The sequence below is a fragment of the Phasianus colchicus genome, chromosome 1 (assembly GCF_987193195.1).
Source record: "Phasianus colchicus chromosome 1, bPhaCol1.hap1.1, whole genome shotgun sequence".
NCBI lineage: Eukaryota > Metazoa > Chordata > Aves > Galliformes > Phasianidae > Phasianus > Phasianus colchicus.
Genome location: NC_143436.1, coordinates 89,842,918 through 89,867,325, shown reverse-complemented (window position 1 = coordinate 89,867,325; position 24,408 = coordinate 89,842,918). Strand labels below are relative to the sequence as shown.

General features: G+C 38.8%; 1 long non-coding RNA gene across 3 annotated transcripts; it reads left to right on the top strand.

Annotated features, from left to right (window-relative positions):
* The first annotated feature begins 1,077 nt into the window (after positions 1 to 1,077).
* Positions 1,078 to 21,728, top strand: LOC116242390 (uncharacterized). Of its 3 annotated transcripts, none has more exons than XR_016463706.1 (6): positions 1,082 to 1,123; positions 7,598 to 7,777; positions 18,779 to 18,925; positions 19,104 to 19,360; positions 20,537 to 20,602; positions 21,021 to 21,728. It is a non-coding gene; the product is annotated as an uncharacterized LOC116242390 (long non-coding RNA). The 3 variants fall into 3 exon arrangements; XR_016463707.1 differs by lacking the exon at positions 1,082 to 1,123 and adding an exon at positions 6,631 to 6,678; XR_004169738.2 differs by lacking the exon at positions 7,598 to 7,777 and having other exon boundaries at positions 1,078 to 1,123.
* The last annotated feature ends 2,680 nt before the right edge of the window (positions 21,729 to 24,408 follow it).

Genomic DNA, 24,408 nt, shown 5'->3' with positions numbered 1-24,408 from the left:
GATGGCTTGTTAAAGTGAAAACCAAAGCCTTTTTGGTTTGCTTTTGACTTTTTTTTTTTTTTTAACCTATCCATCTGATTGCCCTCCAAGCAGCCTGCTGGGGTTCTTGAATACTCCAAGGGATGCAGATGGGGAAAGCTACCTTCCCAGCAACCTGGTGATTTGGGGCATGGCAGCATCGGGTTGGTGTTGCTACAGTTCTTGAGGTAATCCCTATGGCATCTGTCCATATGTTTGCAGAAAAGAGAGAGGTTCTGCCCCTGCAACAGTGCAGTACACCAGGAAAGGCTGAGAGAAAAACTAGACTAATACAGCCTTAAAACTTCCCAAAAAAGGCTTTGGATAGTTTTAATGTTGCATAAGTTTTCTTCAATTACACTTTGGGGTTTTTTTTGTTTTTTTTTGGGGGGGGAAAGGGTTGAGATTGTGTGAGTAAGAAGGATTCACTTTTCAACCTTAAGTTTCTGCCCGAAACCTTGTGGTGGCTATCTTCAAAGACTCATAAGGAACCAAACTCGATGTATTCAGGAATAAACACAGTAAGCCCAGTGTTAGATGAAGTGACGCTAATTGCCCTCCACGAAACACATGCAGACTGTATGGGGCTGTGACCAGTTCTGTTTAACACTCCTGCCTGTGTACTGTCTCGGGATTTGAAAGCTCAGCTTTGGAAATGTCAGGTGATGACATTTTCATTTCCCTCTGAAATCTATCCCATAATCAAATGGATCTCACCTTTCAGAAAGCTTTTTTTTCTTTTTTTTCTTTTTCCTCCCCTAAACTGCCTTTATGCTTCAAATAGAAGGCATGCAAAACTGTGTTTTGCATTTAGGTGGATAAATCCTATTGCTAGGCATTATCAACACCATCCTAACATACTATCAGCTCAGCTTGCTTTCTGTATGGGAACTGTTGAGTCACAGCTACCACTGATTGATCATGTGAAGCAAGCACTGAGTCAGCTCTGGGAGCACAGGTGAAGGCAATTCAGCTGGGTGACCGGAAGGGGTGGAGCCTGGCTGCACCTTTCCTAGACCCCATTTAAGGGCTAACTGCCTCTGGAGAAGGTTTTCTTTCTGGAGGTTGCTCCTCTTGGAGTTTTTTCTATGAGTCTAGGACGTGGGTGAGCTTTTTCATTTATTTTCAATTCTTTTCCAATGTTATAGTATTTTTTGCTATATGATCTGTAGATACTAGCCTAACTGTACCACTCTATATGTTTGTTGATTATGCACTTTCAGAAAAGAGCTTTCATTTTTTCAAGTTGTTTTCAGCTGAATTTTCTATTTTCTGCCATTGATATGAGTATCTGATGCATGAGCTACTCCTCCTCAAACTTGTCCTGACCATAGATCTTGCAAGGATTTGGAGTTGAGCAAGTTTAATTCCCCTACCACCACCAGTTTCTGACAATAAAAATCCAGAATTGTTTTTAATTCTTATTACTCTTACGCATTTTGGGTTTCGTAATTATTTATTAACAATATAGAACAGTCAGTTGGTAGGAACTGACAAAGATCATATAGTCCGACCGCCTGACCACTTCAGGGCTAACCAGATGTTAAAGTGTGTAACTGTGAGCATCATCCAAATGCTTCTGACAGACACGGGATTATGTAGGAGATGTTTTAACATAAATCTTCTCTTAGTGCTGTGAAGTTTCAGAAGTATTCGCTTGTGCTCCTCCCTACTTCCTCCATGTGTGCTATTTGCTGTGCTTGCTGCCAGGAATATCAGATGCAGCTTTGAATGGAGGCCAGTATTTGCATAGCTCTCATCAGGTTTGAAAGGAGGGGTGCCATGACGAGTTTCCTCTCTGTGCAACTTGGAACAAAATGAAATATGTCCATATGCAGAACACAGCTGCAATAAACAGCAAAAACCTGAAGTTAAAATTACATCAGAACATTTTTTTATAGTTCTGTTCAGTGGAGGTGAAGGAAGACTTATAACTAAAATGCTGAACTCAATATTATTATTTTGCTTTAAAAAAAAAAAAACAAAACTCCTGGTGGGTACCTGTCAGATACAAAGAACATATCTACTACTTTTTCTGGATAATAGATGTGGTGACCTCTGCAAAGTAGTTGCATAAGTGCTGAACTGTATGGTTAAAGGAAATATTCTGCAAATCAATGTGATGCCGTACATATAGAGCCATTGATTATAAAAATCAATAAACAGCACTTGTGTATATATTATGAGAAGAAAAAAAATTAACATAAGATTGGGGAAGGTTGTTTTTTATTACTTCAAAGATGACTTTGCATTTTTATAAGAGCAAAATATGAAATTGATCTTTAGAAAAGCCTCTCTGGCTTGCTTTAAGCAGTAGCACCACCACATGTCTGGAAGCAGCCAGAGGTCCACAGCACAGTAGTAATTCTTAATTCTGTGATTAGAAAATACAGAGTAAACATTGTTTCAAAGAAAACTTCTGATAGTTTAAGGCTGCAGCTCCCCTTCACTGCTATGCTACCTTCTCTCTGGAGTTTTGTGACCTGGTGTTGCACATCTTGTGGCATTGTCCTTTAAGTTTATCTCTGCATATTGGGATCTTATGGCAGAAGGTGTAGCCCTTGAAATTACCAACTTGCCAATATACTGGAAACTAATTTCCCCTTTAAATATCACACATGTAAGAATCAAGTCTGGGACTCTCTCACTCTCTTGGACAGTCTCTCAAGACAAGCTTTCACTTAAGTCACAGGCATTGAGAAATCAATAGAGCAGTAGGGATTGCATGCTGCTCTGAATTCTAAAACTCCTTTTGCAATGCAGTTACTGCCATGGAAAGCTGACCTACAGCAATGCAAAGTCAAAAATAATATTGGCAAATGTGAATGACCTTTTGTTTTGAAAATAATGAGGGAAGAGACTTGTGAAGAATGCAAATTCATTTTTCTAAATTTTCTAAAGCATTAATTAAAACACAATTTAACATAAGTTAATGTGCACTCTTTATTATTTAAGTGTGGATGGCACCTAAATTCTTAGTATTGCAGTTAATCCAGGTAAGGAATAACCCTTGAAGGTCAGTTATCAAGATAAGTCCGTCTAAATCAAATATTTTAATAAAATTTATATCAATACCATTTGCTCATGAGAAATGTGTCAACATGCAACCATATTGCTATGTGTTACATTTTTCTATGCTTCCACGTGGACAGTTTCCTAAAAACTCTTTCTTACAAATGACTGTCAGGGTGGTAATTTTCATTGTTACAAAGACCGTGTGGTAAAAAAAATTTTGCATAACCGAGGCATTGTGTTTTGCAATTTGACATACGGATAGTATTAAAGTTTACTGCTGTGACAATGCTGGGCTTCATTGCTCATTCCTCTCAGGCGAAGAAACTACATGCTGTTGTAGTGGGGAGTCCTTAGCCATCTTGGTTGTTATCTTGTCTTCTTACATTCTCTTACTATTTTCTTTTTATTTACTTTTTTTTAAAGACATTTAAATATTTGTCATTTGATGTCTTGGCTGTTTCACATTGCTACAAAGAGGAGAATGCAAAGTCTGTGTCCTGGTATCTTTAAGCTGTTTCTTAAAGAGGTTTGTCAGGTATTCTTGCAAGCCAGCTCTTCATATTTAAGTCTTTGAAAGACACTGAGCAGGAGGATTTGCTTTGGAAAAAGAGCTCTTTACTTACAGCAACTACCAGCTCCTGACACAGATCTGTTGGCGAGTATAAAACAGCATCCACAGGGCATGCAAGAGTAACATTTTGTGATAGGGCACAGAAGCAGAGTCTGATTTCAGACATAGTGGTCCCAGTGGATAGAAAACATAACATGAACCAGCAGTGTGCTCTTGTAGTTCGGAAAGCAAATGCTATCCTGGGCTCCATCAGAAGAGGTGTGGCCAGCAGGGACAGGGAGGTGATTGTCCCTCTCTACTCTGCCTTTGTGAGGCCCCATCTGCAGTTCGGTGTCCAGGTTTGGAGCCCCCAGTACAAGAAAGAGAGAGAGCTGTTGGAGAGGGTCCAGAGGAGAGCCACAAAGATGATCAGAGGGCTGGAGCACCTCCCCTATGAAGACAGACTGAGGGAGCTGGGCTTGTTCAGCCTGGAGAAAAGAAGGCTGCAGGGTGACCTCAATTCAGCTTTTCAGTACCTAAAGGGAGCCCACAAAAAGGAGGGGAGGCAACTCTTTACAAGGGTATATAATGGCAGGACAAGGAGAAATGGTGTTAAGGTGAGGGAGGGAAGATTTAGATTGGATGACAGGGGGAATTTCTTTACAGAGAGAGTGGTGAGGTGCTGGAACAGGCTGCCCAGGGAGGTTGTGGATGCCCCGTCCCTGGAGGTTTCAAGGCCAGGTTGGATGGGCTAGTATTAAATGTGGAGGCTGGTGGCCCTGCACATTTCAGGGGGGTTTGGAGCTTGATGATCTTTGAGGTCCCTTCCAACCCAAGCCATTCTGTGAATCTATGACCAGTTGGCTATTGCACTTACACAGGCCACCTTCCTTCATTGTCTTTCTCCTTAAGTTGGAAAAAGGAAAACTAGACTTAAATCCTCTAAGTACTGAAGATCAACATACTCATGCTCCTGAAATATCCAGAACATTATAGAATCATAGAATTGCTCAGGTTGGAAAAGACCTTAAAGATCATCAAGTCCAACCACAACCTAACCATACTACCCTAACTAACAACCCCTGTCCCTGAGCACCACATCCAAACGGTTTTTAAACACATCCAGGGATGGTGACTTAACCAACTCCCTGGGGAGGCCTATTACAGTGCTTAACAACCCTTTCTATAAGGAAGTTTTTTCTATTATTTCAAATATGATTCAAATACTAATTTGTATATGAAGATTAACATTTATTATTTGATATAGGTAGAGTGTGAATCAGACCATTGAAATTTGGCCATTTGTCTTTGCAGTCTGCTTCTGGCAGTGATTAGTGGCAATGTGGGGGCAGGGAGAGGTGTGTGTGAGTGCAGGACCAAGTGTGGTAAGCTGTGGGTAAATGTGTCAAGTTCCAAGTAAGATGAATGATGAATAATGTACGTTTCATGTAACTGCCTTCTTCTGAACTATCATGAATAACAGGAGTACAAAGAAAAAAGTGTACGTTTTTGAAACTATGTGTTCTGCAATTATGATGTTATCTAATGGAATGCCTTATAGGTACAGCTCAGTGAATGAACATCCTATTTGTTTTTCAGGGAGACAAATGATTTTGTTTATTCCAGGAGGTTTTCTAAGTGGACGTGAGACTCAATGGTGATTAGATGCTAAGACAGACAGATAACAGCCCAAGGGTTTGCTTTGAAATCCTGGGGTCATAACCAATGCATTTAATAACAAGTTCCAAAGTCTAAATGGAGTAAAATTATATAACTGTGAGCACTGGGAAGGTAATGGGTTATCTAACTCACTGTCTAAACTACAGTTGTTTTTAATATTTCAGATGAACCTCCAAAATTCTTTTTTTTTTTCTTCCTGGTAATCACTAAGAAATATTTCTGAAATATTTTTAATCATTCTGCTTGCTGTTGTCTCAGGTTTTCAGAAAAATGTTGACAGTTTTCATTCGTATTTGTGCTTCATATGAATATGGAATCAGAACTGACAAGGTCAGAAAAGCCCTTCAAGATTATCTAGTCAAATTGTCCACCTTCCACCACTTTTTTCCCACTAAACCATGTCCCTCAGTACAACATCAAAATATTTTTTGAACACCTCCAGGGACAGTGACTTAGTTTCTAACTGATTTAGTCAGGAAAAAGAGACAAATTTCCCAATGTGTAAATGCTGCAGAACAACACTGGGTCAAAAACGTTTGTTCCTTTCTCTGCAAATTTTGCTTGTCCTCAAATTGTCATGAGTATAACAGCACTAGTACTGCAAATTTAACTTGAACATGTTAAAATAAGGGCATCAGATGTGCTTCTGTCTTTCTAAAGTAAACACCTTGACAACAAGCTATTTGACAGTAATCAGCTCTTTTGTTATCTTATTACTTTCAAATTGGAAAAGATTTCATATTATTCACAAAGATGATGCAATGACATAAGCATTTCTTTTAAATGTTTTGTGAGAAAGGAAGTCCTAATGATGTAGTTTGTTTTTCTTTAATTGTCACACAAACAGGTTGGGTAGAGCTTTGACTTAAGCATCTCTTCAATCTACTGAAATTTAGAATTCATGGGTGTATAATTGAGTGATATTTCTAAATCATTTATTTATGTTGTTCTTAATAATAAATGTATAAAAGCGTACTTGAGAAAACTGCAAACTGTCTCCTACTCTTTAGAAAATATGGCTGTGGAGTGTATTCTTTGTTCAGAAACTACCACCTGTGCTTTCAAAGCTTATTCTTTTGAAGGCGGGTGAGTTAGTTATGTGGAGGGACATCTGAATGGTAAAGAGACACCCAATTGACAGCCATCCCTTGTGGGGCCTGGTGCCCCATAGTGAACTACAGATCCTACCAGAGCCTTCCATGTTTTCCGCTCCTCTCTAAACAGACTGAGGGGTGTTGAGAAGCCACGTGTAGTCCTCCTCTCTGGGGTGAACACAGTAGCTCCACAGAGCAGGGGTTGAATAACAGATTTCTTGTGTAAGCTAAAACAACTTTTCTAGAGAAATGACTCATTGTTTTTACTCATTAGGGGGTGGAAAGCTGATTCACTACAGCAAGCCTTGTACAGTTGGCAGGGTAAGCAACAACACAGGGGATGAAAAATATGGAAAAAATAGCAGAGCAGAAAGAATTAGTATCAAAAGGAGAGGGGAGAGGGAGCAGAACAGTAAGAACTGTTGTAATAAAGCATCTAATTCATAAGCCTTCCAAACAGTCCCTGAACAACTAGTAAAGCAGAAGTAATAAACAGAATGGCCAGTAAGAGAACAGGTTTTCACACTGGTGCATTTAAAGGGCTCTTAATAAATAGTGGCCACCAACAACTGATGCACTGTTTCTCATCCCCAGACTTCTAGTAAGAAACCCTAGAAATGTTCATTATGTGCTCTCTCTATACTCTAAATGTGGCTTTGTATCTGCTGAGGAGAAATATGATCCTGTCATGACAGCAAAAAAGGCCAAGCATCTTTGTGCTGGAAGTGTGTGTGTGTGTATATATATATGTGTATATATATATATATGCATACATATATATAACTAAAAATAAAGTAAAAAATTTAAAAACCTTTCCAGTTATGTTGAGGGATAAAAAAAAAAAAAAAAAAAAAAAAAAACCGAAAATACAAAAATGTCATACTTCTGCAGGCCAGCAACAAGGGATAGGAAGCTGTGACTGCAGAGGAACTGCTTCTCTTAAATGTTTCTGTTTCTGCCCTGCTGCATTCCCCATGGGAGTTCATGGGCATCAGTTTCCCATATGCTTTTTACATGTTTCTGCATCGTCTCTCCTAACTCTGCATCTCCAGATGAGGACAGTGGACAGTAGCAATTCTGATCTAGGGTGCCCTGTGAGATTTCTTTTAATTAGTGCTTTTAATAACAGCTCATGATGACAGTGTTGAGTATCAGAAAAAAGCTAAGAAATGTTGTACAAGTTCTGTTTGCAAGTGATCTTGTTCTAAACGCATGCTATCATTCTCTTATCGTGGAATAGAACATCACAAGTTGGAAAGGATCCACAAGGACCACCAAGTCTAACTCCTGGCTCCGTGCAGGATGACCCAAAATTCAAACTATATGTCTGATAGCAGTGTCCAAATGCTCCTTGAACTCTGGCACGTGGGACCATGCACACTGCCCTGGGAAGCCTGTTCCAGGGCCCCACCGCTCACTGGTAAAGAACCTTTTCTAACTCCCAACCTGAATTTAGAATAATACGTGTTACTTCTTATGGGAAATTAAGTTGTCTTTCTCAGTTGTTTAGTGATTTCTCCTTGAGCTTGTGAAGCAGTGCAGCTCTCTTAGGTATGCCAGATCTCCTTATCTTACATAATTACGGCTCTATTTTGAGAATTTGGCAGTGAAGGCAAAATAGCATTTGAGTACCTCATAAATTCTAGTAGAACCTTTCAAAACAGCAACCCTGGGAGCAAATCAGTACTATCAGCTGATATTTAGTCATGCACTTCATTTCTTTCTGATAGTCATTCAATAACTAAGTTGCAGAGCACAGATTTAAATCTCTCTTTTAAGGCTGAAGGATTATATAACAAAATAAATAGGACATTCCACTATAGGTTTATAGCTGACTTCCATGGTTTGTTCGCTGAGTGTTCAGCAACTTCTGCTACATTTTTCAGTAGCAAAATTATGGTTACAACATGCATTTCAGACCTATTGATCCCAGGTCTTATAAAATGAAAACTAGCTGTTATCGGATCATTTCTAGAACTTCAATTTCCCTAACAAAAACTCTACAATTATCCCTTTTCGCATCCTTTACTTTGTAAGGCTAATTACCTTGAGGGTTATTACTTCAGTTAAGATTTCTCAAAGAAAGTGAAAATCAAGGGGTAAGAATATTGGATAAGAACAGTGCAGGGAATACCTTTCATTATTTCAGATAGTTGTCCTTATGTATTTGTGGTGACCAAGCACAAGAGAACCTATCATAGGTTATGAAGTTTCTATGTGTTTTGGAGGCATCAGCCACTTTGAAATAACTTTGAGATAGTGGAGCTAAACTGATGCAACTACTTGGTGCCATCTATGGTGTAAGCAGGAAGTGTGCAGAGCTTTAATGGTGATAATTTCATAATGACCTTAAGATGTCATTTTGAGTATCCATGTTAATATGGAATAATAGTGAAGTATCATTTGAGATCAAAAATCATAACAAACCACTATTATGGGCTATTACAGAAGAAATCAGCCAGATCTGCTATATTTTGAGAAGAATATATGTAGACACTTTTATGTCCCTCACCTTTGCAGTGAGTTTTTTATGTTACTGTTTAACACATGATCCAGGAACCCTCTTTTTTAGCTTGTCTGATTTTCCATTTTCTTCACAATTCTAATTTTACAAATACTTTGAAGTTATGCATCATTTCCTGTAGTTCCTCCACTTTTTGTCGTCTTCTGAATTAAGAAGACTTGAAACATAAGAGCCTAGATATACATGGGGATGTATGAAACAGATGCTTTGAATGCTTTAGGTTTCAGGATGTTGGTTTTTTTTCTTTTCATTTTTATTTTATTTTGTTGTTGTTGTTTTTATTCAACTTTTTTTTTTTTATATAAGTGTGTCTTTGCTATAGATCTATAAGAATTGTTTGTGGTTTTTGGAAATCATCATTACTTCGTTGCAACATACTTTAGAAGAAAGTTTGAACATGATTCTTTTTGGTTTATGTTTTGGTTGTTTTTTTTGTTTGTTTGGGGAGGGGAGTGGCTTTTTTCTTTTTTTTTTTTTTTTTTTTTTTTACATTTAGCCAGAGAGAGTGTCGAGATGTCTGTAAATCCTACTACTGAATTTTTAGAAGGAATGCCTTAGAGATCTTCATCCTACAGGGTACTTGAATGGTGTAAATAAAACAGAGTTTTCTAGTAGCTGAGAAAAGTGTAGAGGGGAAAAAAAAAAAGGTTATGAACAAGAAATCCTTAAGAAAAAATGACAGTCAGTGGTGTTCCCTATAGAGCACTCTGTACTTCTAATTTCCCACATTTTTGTGCAGAATGCAGCAAGCCCTGGTTAGTAAAAAGCACAGCAAAGGGTGCTGAACTTCTGGTCCCAGAGCAGACTCTCAGCAAATGGGAGAAGGAAGTACAGTCTGCAAAGCTTCACTCAGCTCTCCCTGTTTTGAGGTCACTACAAATAGGACATGAATGTTCTTTTGTTTGGCATCCAGGAATGTTTCCACAATATTTTTTCTTTAATCTATTTTAGGTAACGGTCCAACTTCAGTAATGCTATACATTGCACTAGTGAGACCATAGGAAGAGAGTCTTTCTCCTTATCCCAGCTGAATTTCTTCTCCCTATTCTGAGATCCCCACAGTCTTTCTCTTCTTTGGGCTAAGCAAGAGATTTGGCAGGAAACATGACAAGACCATTTGTGAAGATGCTTCTTATGTTCTCCTTTTGTCGACAGTGGGAGAGAAACATGACACTCATCATCCTCTATGGTGTGAGTCTTCCAAAGGCTTAGATCAAAAATTCTGAAAAGGGGGGGAAAAAAAAAGACAATGTAGCAGCATTAGTAAGGCAGAGAAGTATGATGACTTCCATCTATCCCAGCACCTCAAGCTCAGTTCTCCTAGCTTTTAGCCATGACTCCTGTCCTGCAGGAAAGCGGCTCTTGTTCTTGGTTTGGTAAATCTGCCAGGTGGCCAGGCCTTGGGCCTGCACCCACACCTCACTAAATACAACCGCTTGGTGAATTTTCATCCTGTATGCCCACAGTGTTCAGCTATAAATCTTTCCAGCAAAGTATAAGGAGTTTTGTCAGATTCAAGTGTTGTGAAAATGCTCAAGGTGCAGCTTATTTGCAAGAATCTAACAGGCTTACTCCAAAGAAAATTTACAAAACACTCTGATTTTTCAGAAAACAGAAGGCATCAAGGACGCTTTAGTTTTATAGCTCTGGGATGGTTGTGTGTTCTTTGTTCATAATGCACTTAATATTTGCTATACAAAAGTAATTTGTAATTTGTGGCCTAAAATAAACCTATTAACATGCAAAATATTTCAGTCTTCCAAAATGACGGTCACTGGAAGACCGTGTAGGCATTATTGCATTTTGACCCACTGATGAGAATGTTCTATCAAGCTGAGAAGGCAGAGGAAAACCACATGCCTTTTCTTTCTTTTCTAATCTCAGGTGAACAGATTTGCATTATTGTTACACCCTTAGATGTTTTAATTTTCAAACCACTGCACTTGAAAGCTTAAATGACCTTTTTGTGATGGTGAGAAATTGACTTAGATGGCAGAATGGCATAATTTAAGCAAAGTTCAAACCACGTTGGCAGGCAAGTACACTTAAATGTAATCATCTGTGACAAAAAGAAAACAACAAAACAACTTGGCAGTCACGGCAACCTAAAGCAGCAAACTCGGTACAGAATACAGTCAGGTACTTCTTTTTTTCTTGAATGTCTCCAAAGTGTATTTTAAAAGTCATAATATAGGATTGTAAGTAATTTATGCAGCTCTTTTTTATGGTTCCTTAATCTTTTAACATGTCGTTTACACAGAATTGCTTTTAAAGTAAATCTTTCCATGCCTGATTAGTGCACAAATTCCCATTCATGTTGGATCCTGATCCAGCGCTCTCAAATATCGGCAGAGGGACTCCTACCAAGTATACAAGCTGAAGCTATCAGTTATTCAGCAACTAAGCTGTAAACACAGTGTCTTTATGTAAGAATTGATCATTGTCTCAGTCTGTAACACGGGTGCTAATGCATAAATGGATGCTGAGTCTTGTTGTAGGGCTCTGGTAAAGCACCAGCTCAATAAAATACAGGAATTCCAAAATTCACATGACCCATGTCTTAGGTTTGCTGGGCATTCAGACTGTGCCAGACAGGTCTGGTAAACAGAGAAAATTACCTGTGGGTCCCAGCATGTAGATGTTGGTGACACAACTTCTGTTAGGGTAAGAATTTCATGCAAGTACTTAGAAAATCTTAGCTCCAATCCTCTTAAGCTCTTGATATTGAAGAATTACATCTTTTGTCACGCTGTTCCCTGCTTGATGCTTCTTGCATGACAACACTTAGTTGTTATTTTAATTTGGTCCATCTTTTCAGTGATTTTATCAGATTTAAGCTCACTGCTGTTTAGTTTTCTCATCCTGTATCCTTTGTGGCTGTGGAATTGAAAAGCAGATGTTTTTTTCAGAACTGCTTAACCTTGACCATATTTCTGTCCTCTCCAGTTTTAATAGTGTTTGGCATCACCGTGCTCTTGAAAATCTTTCCAAGCTTGTTGTTTAAAATCTGCTTATTCATTGCAGGATGAGATGCAGATTGGACCTGTCATGTATGCCGCAGAATGTCATCAATGACTCGCAGCTAGTTTGAAACAAGTGTGATTTTTAGAAAAGTCTTTGTAGTAATTGCTTTTTAAACTCAGCAAAACATCAAGCCTGAGGGAAGGACTGAGGCTCTACTGCGTGTCTTGGGTGTTAACCTCAACTTTCCTTAAAACAAAATTGTAATCAAAAACAGCTGCAACTGCTCAGACTTCTGAAATCATGGATAAAACTCATGGCTTTCCTATTTTTGTTGTAGGTTTTCTCCCTGGCTGCCTTATCCTGCCACAAGTAATTCTTGCTCTATGCCTTTATTTTCATGCTAGGACTGACTGAGAGGTCTCCTAAGGAGTGTGAATTTTCTTTAGATATCTATGTGAAGATGTTTGGGTTCAGACAATTATTTTCTTCCCTGCACTATTATCATTTCTACCACTTTTTCTAATTGTAGTAACTGCTCATTTGTGATAAACTGTTCAACGATAATAAAGTAGCTGTTCCCACTAGGCAAATTTTCCAATCTGAGCTATAAACAATTTGTTCAATCACTACAGGTGTTTGAGCAAATTCATTAACTCTCTACCTATTTGAATTTTGTAAACACTTATGCTGAAATAGATATATGCAGTCAGCTGCTGAGCCCAGTAGTAGCATGACAAGAACTTGAAAGGTATGCTCAGCAGGGGGAGAGATGTCAACACATGGGAGATATCTTGCACAATGCTGAGCATGAGGTATAAGGAGATGCTAATGAGTGCTGGTTTGAGGAAAGAAAATGTTGATGAGTTGTGATACTAGCATAGGGAAATCCTTAGCTTCTGTCCTGAGGAGCTGCTTTTTGCTTCTTGAAGTCTCAGGGAGTCTGCCCGTTAAGCAGCGTCAAGAAAAGAGTCACTGCATGTTTGCTGTTACAAATTGGAAAGTGCTTTTGATCAGAAAGGGTTGCAGGAATGTGAGCTTCTGTTTCTCCAATAAAAAGTGTGTTAACTGGTACCTTTTAAATGACCTCTAAAAGCCACTTGTCAATCTTCAGTGTTCAAACCAGGCAGCCTGCAGGGCATAGTGCTGCTGCCGTGCAATTGTGACAGATGATGCTTTGTGATCCTTTAGCAGCACCATCCAATGCCACCCACGCTTCAGGTGCTAGGTAAATGCTGAAGTCATTTCTGAGGGTCCAAACCACTTCATTCCTTCTTTGGAAGAAAAACTGTCTATTCTGTTGTTCTAAACATGTGTTTTAATGACAATATTCCCTTTCTCCATCACTTTCCATGTCTAGAATAACATTCATTCATTTGCATGTCCCTTCTTTATTTGATCACTTTTAAATATTAAGCCTTGGCTCATAGTCATATTTAATGGACTTTTCTGTGATTTGTTCCATTTTAGTACCAATTGCCTGTTCTGTTTTTGAACGTATATTTATTCTTGCTCATTTTTCCAGGGAAATCAGAATCTCTTCAGATTCCACAATGTGCTCCCACATTCTTCTGTTCATTACAACTTCAGAAAGTGATCCTAGAATGAAATGAAGTCTAACCGACTCCACATAATACCTCTCTCACCTGAGGGATAAGAGTTGTTTGTTGGCTCCTTTTTGTTCTCTCCACTGATGCATGCTATTTTAAATGCTTTTTATTTATCTGGGGGAGGTGACTGTAAGGCAAAGAAAGATCAGCTGGATAGATTTTTGATAGCACTGCCTTGAATTCATAACTTTTCTCTAAAACTTTTTTAGTAGTGGAAATGGAAGAAAGAATTCATGTAGTTACACCTTTTTGTGCTGGGGGATTTCATGCTCTTGAAATTAGGAAGGAAAGAAGTCATTTGTCTTGCTCTTCTGCTATGAATCAGTTGTTGATTTATAACCTCTTTCTTCTGCAAACCATGCAGCTGGGGCCGCTGCTGTTGTTTGGGATGAGTAGAATTAGAACATTCATAATCTGACACTTCCAGGCCTCAGAGATCCTAGGGAAACCTGCACTGCTTCTCAGCTCCCATCAGTCTTCTCTCTCCAGATGTCAGCTGTCTTCCTCAGATAGCCTCCTGCATGGAAAAATATCTTCTGGATTTCTATTACATATCTTTTTTCTTCATTCACCATGCTCGTAACAATCAAATATGAAAATGGGTTATTTATGCTATAAGTCTTCAATTTACATTTCTTGTGTCTTCCTCCACTCTTGTTTACTTCAGGATTGTCTCCTTATCAGCTACCCTCCTTCACTGCCTGCTGATCTGGAGTTCAAGTCTCCACTTCAGTCTGTGTTTGTCAAGAAAACTCCTTTATACAGAACAGCAGAAGGCAAAATGCACTACATGCAGGACCAAGATACACACAACTGAGTCTGCCCTTCAAGGTGTCTGACTCCAAATTTCCTATTCTTTTTAGCCATCATCTTTCCAGCCCTTAGATTGGTGAATTGCAGCCTGGAAACATTAGGCATGTTTTCAAGTTCCAGTTATTATTAGTGTCGTTTCTTGTTTGGTTTATACTCTATGCGGCTTCTTTATTTCATTTCTTTTTACTTTTGTTTTGACATCTTGGGTTCTGTGTGTTTGCCAATGCTCTGTGGCTGTTTGGGCTCTGGTAATACTCCTGACTAAAAGTCTCATCATTTGTCTGTTGTACCTGTCATACTGTTGAATGCTCCATTCCTTCAGGTGCAGTATTTAGTTTTACAGGCTCTTGAATCACATAGCACTGTCTCTGCTCATTGCAAAAAATTTTCAGGTGGCATGAAAGATAATGCTTCCTGTAAAGCTTTTCTCCTATCCTGCAGCGTTGCCACAGTCTTTTGTACTTTTCTTTGTAAGTTATTGACAAAGAAGTTTTCTTTTGGCATCTGTCAGTTATTTCTCCTCTGTTACCGTGATCCAAATATGTAGGAAGTAGTTGGCTGATCTGCTGTTGTCTTAAAGGTTTCTGCAACAGCCAGAATTTCTGGTTGTCAGCCACTTTTAGTACCAAAAGGCATATATCTGTGAGTAGCATAATTCAAAATAGTGCATTTGATTCGCGCTTACTGCCAGTGGATTAAGACAGAGTCTGCTGAAACTACAGCTATATGTTTATATTTTTTTAACAAGATGTTTTTTTTTCACTGATCAACTTCTCATGTAGTTTTTTTGTCATACAGAATAAAAAAGGCACTAACGGTTTACAAAATCCCTGTTTGCTTCATGATCTTAGAACATGTAGAACACACACAGCATCTGCAGCAAGCTCCTTCTGATATAGAGGCTACACATACAAACCTGGCTTTTGTGCTAGCCAAAGAGTAAGTAAACATAGAAATGACACCATTACAACTTATGTGAGTTTCCAAACCAGGCTGCTGATTCTAATGGAACAAGTTGATAGCCCCACACCTCCTTAGGGTGGCTTAAGGTATCTGACAATACGTGATCTTGAGCAAGACTGCAAGGGCAGATCAGATGGTTGTGTCAAAATATAATAAAACAAACAAAAAACCTATTTCAGGGTCTGCATACATCCTCAGTTTGTTACAATGGCTAATTATACCCCTTCTCATCCCTTCTTCTTGGTTCAGTAGGTGGAGCTGTAACATCTGTTTAATTTATCCCCTGTTCAAAATGTACCACTGCAGGTGAACTGAGTAGTTAAACTTGGGTTTCCCAGCACTGCATGTATTTATCCAGTTTATGCAAGTTGGCATTTTGCATCAGTTTGAAATTGCACGTGATAAGGAACCTTGAGATCTGTGCTCAATCTGCTAGTTGGGAAAAGCAGTCGGTAGCTCTGTTTCTAAAAGGAAATGTTTAGTTCCTGGTTGGCTGTTTTCTACAGCTCAAATATGTTTAGGCTTAATTTTTTGAATTTGTGACTCTGGGGAGAATATAAAATCTCTGCTGTATTTTTTTCATATTTTACCAGTTTCCATTTTGAAACAAACTCTTGAGAGCAATCAGAAATTCATGAAATCATCTCATTAATCATTTCCAGTTTTGGAATTGCTGCAAATCCACTGACAATTGTTAGTTTTCTTGTTCACGGGTAGCTTGCACTTCATGTGTCAATGTAAGCTTTCTAAGTAAATGAACACTATTACATAAATGGACATTTCTGATAATATTTCTGAAATGGCTCTTAAAATTCAGCACCAGTAGAAACAAAAAGAAAAAAAAAAGAAAAAGCTTGATAATGAGACTAATTCACTCTTCAAAAGTTACAGCATCATTTGAGCATTGTCCCATCATCTTAAATCATTCTTAATTCTAAGAACCCTTTCCCATTTCAATTTTCTCTGAGAAGCTCTCTGTGTAAGCAATGAGAGTATCCAAATTAACTTTAAAGATCACAAAACTGCTATTCCTTTTTAGAGGAAGAGCTGTCTTGTAGTGATCTCTTGTATGCAAAATTATCTTAATGGTGTCTTCTTTCATCTAAGTATTCTCCCTTGAGCAGTTTGAGTGCTTCTGATTCTCTCTGGTTGCAGCTAAACATTGAAAGCTGGTGTCAGAAACATCACAAATCTAGGCTTTGTCTCCTTTCAGCTCCAAGAGCTGCTTTGATAGGGAGCCAGTGACATCATTTCACAACGCAGGATGTAAACCAGCAGTTCCCAAACTTTTTCTTCATTTTTCATTTTTTTCAGAGGAGTATTTGACCATGACTTTCTCCTTTTCTGTTGCTGCCTGTGGATATCCCGTGATGCAACAGTTGGGCTGTTGCAATGAGCATCTCTAGCCTCTGCTCCTCCATCGCTGCCTGCTCCTTTGGTGTATGGTACTTCCCAGGGACAGGGGAATGTTTAATAGAGCAGGTCAGAGGAATGGAAAGAAGAGGGTTCTTCTAGTATTCATGCCTCTCTTGGTTAACCTCTGTTGTCAACTCAACTTTAATATGCCCAGCTCAACTTTAATATAGCTTGTGTTCTGCTCAGCACTTTACCTTGTACATTGGCTGCATCTATTGGATAACTTGTGTATTAGCTAGAAAAAACCTGTGTAAACAAGGATGAGAAAAGAGACAGTCATTTATAAAATACCTGCTTTTTCTTATTAGTTGTTGTACAAGTTTCTCCATGACCTCTAACAACCTGCAGTTATATATTTATTTTTAGCATGAAATATAGCTGTCTCATTCAGAAAATGTTATTACCAACACTAGTGTTATCCCAGAAATTTTATTTGTCTAATCAGCTGTGATGTCAGGTTGAGTTAAGAAACCCATTTGTATGAATCAAAGAGCAGCCTGTGGTGGTGGTGCATTTGTTCACGATGCTTGTTAGGTATGCACGCTGGGTAGCTTGGATCCAGGCTATGCAGATTATGATTCCCTTCTCTCATGAAATTCAAAAAGCCATGAACAATACTTTTGAAAATGGTATCTCAATGTTGAGAAGAAACGTTTGGTTTCTATATTGGCTTCAGATGGCAGATCACGTTTTCAGAACTGTGTTTAGCAGTGTTGCTAGCTAGTGCTGAGCATTGCTCAGGTGGTGCTCTGTCAGAAGGTAAATTGAATGAAAACTGTAGCAATACATTGTATGACCCTTAATTAAGAAATGCTGTCTGCTTCTGTTTCAAGGGATGTGTAAAATTCACCTTTCATCTTAGAAAAGATCATCATTAAAAAAGGCAAAAAAAATAACCACCCCCTCTCCCAGATACAAATGTACTAATGGCAAATGCTATATACCGTAAAATTATAGCCAAGAAGCTAAATTTCTAAGTTTTCTAGAGCAGAGAATTGTGAAACTCTCATTCTGAGACTAAATAAATTACATTTTACTAATTACCTGGCCATCAACCATCTCGTCATCTGTATAACTCCAAGTCTGCCATCCCATTCCATGCACTTCCCATTTGATTTTGTCAAAAAGTTTCAGCAGTCAGCATGTTGCTGTGAAGCTTGGGTTTATTTAACAAGTATTTTCTGACTGTAGTAGGTTGCATTATTCTCTGTTCTTCCTATGTGTCTATATCTGCAATCAAATTTTATTTTCTCATTAAAAGGGACTTATCGTGAGCCATCTTGTAGTGGGAGTGGGGGATATAGTGCTCAGCCCAATAAATCTCTGAACAATTTTTGCTGTTGTTGCGTGAATGACTGCAACTCTGAGCCTGAGCCCTCTCAGAGCTGACACTCCAGGCTCCTCCAGCCCTGAGATGCCCGGAGGTGGAAAAGCACTCAGCATCTCACAGATACCAAACTAATGATTCTTAAATCTAACGTTGCTGAGTTGTCATGGCAATTATCAAATGAATATTCGTATTTCCTGTAAGGCTGTGTTTTATAATGCTCTAAGCTACACTTTGTGCAGGCTGTCTAGGCAAACAAGCTGTAAAAGAAGCTAAGTGCCAATTAAAGTGCTGGCAAGAACGCTACTTGCATGAACTCCGTGAGGCACTGTAGCATGCATAATCTTGCTTAAAAAAAATTCTGAAATGTTGCCTTTCACTTCCAATATGATATAGCAACACCTGGTTTATAGGACCCAGGGTATTCCTATGGAAGATCAACAATGACATACTTTTGGATAACTACCCAGTTTTTTTTTTCCATGTAATTGTTCCAAACCACGTTAAAAACAAACTGCATGAAAGGTTTTTGAAATGCATCCTGCTGGTAGTATTAGACAATAGAGAAAATCAACTGAACAGTTTGCTCTTAATTACATATTTGCTGGTAGGAAGTACTTAGCAGCTTCGGTATCGAATTCTATTAGTCCTCCAAGATCAGGTTGTAAGCAGAGTATATGATTATATTTCCCTAAGTTTACATATACTGCTTTTTTTTTTTTTTTTTTGTATTTCCTTATGTTTAAATCAGTTGTACTGTGGGAAAGAACAAATAAATGTTTTTTTCTTCTTTACTTCTTTGCACAGTCTTCTTTCTCTCTCCATGAACACAGACACGAATTCTCTCTAGTTTCTCCAGGGGGTGATAACAGCAAGGCTCCTTCCCTCTGGAAACATATACAATTTTGCTGGAGTAATAAAAACACCGAAGAGGAGAGCCAGCAGCAGACGCAGGTAAGTAAATTGCTAGCCATTGAACCTAAATTACTTTCTAAATTATTATTTTGACAGTGTGCACATTTTGTAGTGTTAGAAGGAACCTGTAGTCTTTAACTATGTTCCACTGTTTGCATTATTTCTACTTGTCCAATCCAGTGATTTTGTTTCTTTGTTTTTTTTTCTCATCCCACAGGACTGACTTTGATTTTATTTTCTTACCTCTGTGGAAAGCGAAGCAGTAAAATCTTTCAAGAGCCCTGTATCTGGGTATCCTGCTGCTGCCTTCAGCCCCATCTCCTGAGCAGTCGGAGTGTGGCTTCACAGTCTTTTCAAGTTGTTCAGAATCAGTTTCCAGTGTGCAAATGCTATTTAGAAGCATGAAGACAGCTCTGAGAAAAGAAACAGTTTTGCATCAACATGGGACACAGCTCATATTCTCTTTTACATCAGGTAAAACAGAGCTAGTTACATCCTCATGTAAATGTAAATTGATTTTCCTTCTTGTTCCCGTGATGAAGCATCTTTCTCAAGCTGTGCTACTGAATGGTAAGAAAAAACAGAAAGAATGTGTTAGGAGCTTGAAGAAGAAGGAAAAGAAAGTTGCAAAATATGAAAAGAATGGTTCCCCTGTGGACAGAAAAAAAGTGCTGTAGGAAGGATGGATGCAGTGCATACCTGTAATCAGTTTTTAAAGCACAAAGTGTCTTTACAGAATTACAGAGTTACAGAATCACATTAGAGGAAAATAACCACTTTTCCTGGGAAATCAAACCAAACTCATGTCAAAGCAGATGTTCTGAAGCATGTAGTTGAGCAACTTAGGACAGCAAGGGTGCAGCACAGGAGGCTGCCATTAGTCTCTAAGTGGTGTGTTTCTCTAGAGGAATATTCCACTGTTCCAGGCCAGCTAGTATCTTCCTGTGCTGGTTTCTGGATGTAGCATTCTCTTGTTTCATTGCAGTTTTCTGTTAAAAACAATTGGGCTTGTAATCCTTCCTCATGGGAATGTTGTTATCCACTTGGTGTATTCCTTTGGAAAGAGGGAAAGAATTTGGATTGTTATCATTGGCCAGACTGCCTTCAGAGCTGATTTGGGATATCACTGGGAATACTTCCAGAGAAAACCTGTATTCTGCTGTATTCCATAGGTACTCTCTATAATTTTATCTCCTCAGCACAGTGTGGCTTTGTGATCTTTGGAACAATACTGGAAATTAAAGCTACGTCAGTTATCTATTTTAAAAAGTCTTCTCTTCAAGCAAAGTGGCTTTCCATCATCATGATTGCAGTAGGAAATACTTCTGCAGCTCACATTCACCACATCAGCTGCCAGTGTTCAACAGTCCCTGACTTTTTGATGTCAGAAAGGAGGAATTTATAAATGGATTGTGCTATTATTTTGTCTTTCACATTTACAGCAGTTCAATGGCAATGATTGAACTCTAACCAAACACAGTCTGACAGTTGCTGTGAGACTGGAAGTATGATAAGTATAAAAAATATACAGAAAAGTAACAGTATGTTCACTTTTCAACCAATAAAGAAATAAATATAGCCAAAGAAACTCTCTGAAATATCTGGAAGAAATAGAAAGAACAGAAATCAGGATGGATTTTTTATTTATAGCAATGGCCACATGAACAGAACATGTGGAAAAACAAGAACCAAAGAAGTAGAAAAGGAGCCACGATGGTAAAAAGTATTCTTTTTTTCATCACCTTAAACACAGAGTTGGTACTCTTGTTTGTGTTATTTCACATTGCAGCTTTTGCCCCTGCTAGCTCAGGGCTGGGTTAACAGATCTGTTACCCTCCTGGACTCTGAAGGTTTTTCCTTTCTCTTGCCAGTGGTGTGTTTCAGGTTCTTGCCTTGCTTGTTGCTTTGAGTTCCATCTGGTTTTGCTCTGGTTTCTCTGGCACAGCGGGTGTGATGGGTGTGCCTTCAGAAGTAATGAGGCCAGCTTGTGAGAAGCAGGCTTGCATCCACAAAATGTAGTCTGGTCCAGTGTTGGAATAATGCAGCAATATGCAAGCCTTTACTGCTTGGCATAGCTGAACAGGGCTTGTTTAGTGCTTGTTTTTTATGATTTGTTTTCTTTTCTCCTCTCTAGATGTCATTGCTAATCCATCAGCAAAGTAGAAGACAAGCACAGGGAGAGGACACAGGTCATAAACAGCACCAGGGGCAACTTCTGGAGACTTTTTGCATGCTGAGAATAAACAGTAACCAGATAGTTGAGGCTCTTGCTGTGCAGCTGTCCCTTTGTCTGGGAATGGATGTGGGAACAAAGATCACTAAATGCCCCGACACCGCTTAAGAAGCATATTTTGCGTAGATGGATATTAGCAATTCAAAAGCTAAATTGAGATCTAAACAAGGTCATTTGCTTGTCAGACTATTTTTGACATAGGCAGTGTTTAATTCAAGAAGCAGAAGGGCTGGGATAAACAAATGCAACCCTAAATGGGCAGCTGGCTGCAGAGTGGTTTTGAAGCAGATTCATCCCAAAGGGCAGCCTGCTTGTACCCTCACCCAGAACAGAAAGGCAGAGGCCAGCCCTTTCCATGATGTTTTAGTAGTGGGGAACTCAAACCATTTCTGTTCCACTAGCAAGTAAAGAAAAAAGGAAAGGCAAATACAAGAGATGTTAATTTAAAATACAATATGCATATATGTGTATGCAAATTAGATGAGATCCTTGGTGTGTCCAAGTTAAAGCAATGTTTTATAAACTGTAATCTGCTTTTTGTAGAATTCCTTAATTCCAGTGAGTATTACAAAATATATGTGGCGTGAATAAAACCTGAGCTTCCTTATAATTCAGTAGTGAAAGTAATAAACAATCTTAGTATGAGTTTCTTATAAATAAAACATGATAGCCTGTTTTGTTTAGGGTCTTTAAGTCCTCAGTTCTATGCTGGTGGCTGGAATAATTAGGTTTTGAAAGTAGAGACTTTTTTCAGTATAAACATGAATTTGTCACTTTGAAAGAGGAACTGTCCTCCATTTTGGAGATTTTTTTTTCATAGTTTGAGCCTCTGCATGATCCAATACTGCTTCTTTCCCACTAGTTTCCTCATCCTACAATAACCCTCACCAGTGTGCTTTTGGGGAGGGGTTTTTGACTGCCTCTGGAGAGCTGCCATTTTTTGTAATTTATTTTAGGTTTACTTGATAGCACTCCCTTTTCTACTTTGGTCAGGGGTGGTGTTTCAATACTTCAAAGAAAATACTTTAAAGAAGCATCAAATAGATCAGATCTGAACTGATCTCCCCTCTCTCTATAAAACTCCCCTATCTCTCTGTAAAAAGCTTTTTGACCAATTCCCTCCTGGAATATCATGGAAGTGGTGTTTGACAGATTTGTGTAGCTATAAAAGCTCTCAATTGCTGTTATTACACAGATCTCTGGAAATATATTGATAGGCTTAAGTCTCCATATTTCTGATTCCACCTGCTAAACACAGCCTCAGTATATCTCTGTCTTACTACCTTTCTCTTTGTTGCCTGATTCATCCATTAATTTGACTCTGGAAGGTGAAACAAATAAAAATTAATATTGCTTTTTTCCTCAGCACTAGCTGGCAAGGAAGAGTAGAAGGAATAAAATACTTCCAGTGTCCAGTGTACAAATACTACTCATAAAAGCTCAAGTGGGGTACGTGCTCTTTTTTATATTCATTTTTCAAAATAGGGAGTCACCCAAGCATGAGCTGAAGCAGACAGTCTCCTGGATAATAGGAGCCATAAGTTTGATTTTGAATAATATTTTATACAACTTTCTCTCTTTCTCTGTGTTTCTTATTGCTAAAGTATTTAACTTAGAAGCAATTAGACATGAATGGACAACTTGCTCAAATTTGGGAACTTTGGGACTCTGAACTTTCCCTTTGGGGACAAGAATGAATCCAACATTCAAGGAGTCCTCTGGTGACTTCTTCACAGTTCTGAACACCGTTCAAGAGATGAGATGTCTGGGCCAACCACATGTTGTAATGTCAGCAGCAGTAACGTGAGGTGGAGGAGAACAACGTGCTGCTCACCCTCTTAGTCTACCAGTGCCTGTGTGATGATACTGGTGTTTTTGTTTGGTGCTTAGTCATTCAGAAAACTAGTGATAGCTGTGACTAGCCTGGATGGTGTAAAAGGTAATTTAGCTCTGGTAAAGCATGAAATTAAGAAGTCCGTGACTACATATTCTTGGAGGCTTGTAGCTCTCCTGGTCAGATGTGAGGCTGTGCATGAGGATGTTTCAAGAGAAGAAAGACTGGATCAGGGCATGGATCTGTTCATTCTTTTGCTGTCATGAGAGTGATGATGCCAGAGGAGAGAATTCTTGCTTTCCCACAAGTGTATGGACCCCTTGGGGCCCTAACATTGAAGGTTTTGGGGATAAGAGGGAATCATACAGATTGAATTTTTAGTCAGAAGGAATGTAATATTGTTCATTTCTCAGCTTAGGAGTCTCTTGAAGTAATACTTCATTTATTACTACATTTGCTAACATGCTTTACACCTTGATTGCTCTTTATTCACTGTACATCTAAATTTCCTTTACACAGTGAATTCTATGGAAGCTGGATGCTTTCTTTTTGTACCTTTAAATGTGGCTTTGCCCAGCTGAGTCTGCATTTCTTCAACTGACCATGGACAAGCTGTTATAGTGCTGGGGCCTCCATGCTGTGCTCCATCTCATTGTCCCACATGTGCACTTCTCCAGACCACATCCTGTGTCTGTACTTTTTAAGGCCCCTTTTACCATACCATATGTTTTATGGAGAAGCTCTATATAAAACTGTGCTTATATCATACAAACGTGAGAAAAAATAAGAAAAAAAAAAAACATTAGGCATAACCAACAGTTATAAGGAAAATTGTTATTATAGCTAAGTTGGGAGTTTGCAGGCATGTCAAAAGAAACTGAGACAGAGTGAGCTTGACAAGCTGTGTTCCTGAATCCCTGGAAACTTAGCAGGAGGCCTGTGGCCTGTACTAGCAATGTCAGGACAGTGTTTACTGGGCTGCAGCACTACACTGTACCTACCAGCTATGAAGTGGTATATGTTGTCTTCCTTTGTGAAGTGATTCCAGATAGCAGCATCACTCTTGGAAACATTTTGGAACTGCTTCATACGGTTTTTCATATGTCATGTCATTTCTATGGCATCATATTTTCTTTCCTAGTAGGATTTGTGGTCCCAGTTCCTGACTTTTTAATGAGAGGGCTGCCAGCAGGATTCAGTCATCCCTGCTGCGGATGGGCAATCATCTCTTACATTTCATGTCACGGCCCTTCGTCTGTCCTGACTGTTATCTATTCTGGGATCAGGCAGTACCTTGGGGAATATGATAAAAAGCAAGCTCGTTTGTGATGGGCTATGCTGAAGGTTAGCTTAGGTTTTCAAAGGCAGCCATTTGCCTGAAGCCCTCTTACTATGTTAAATTAATACAAATGAAGGCAAAATGCAGTTAGGCACAGAATGCAGAAGAAATAAAGA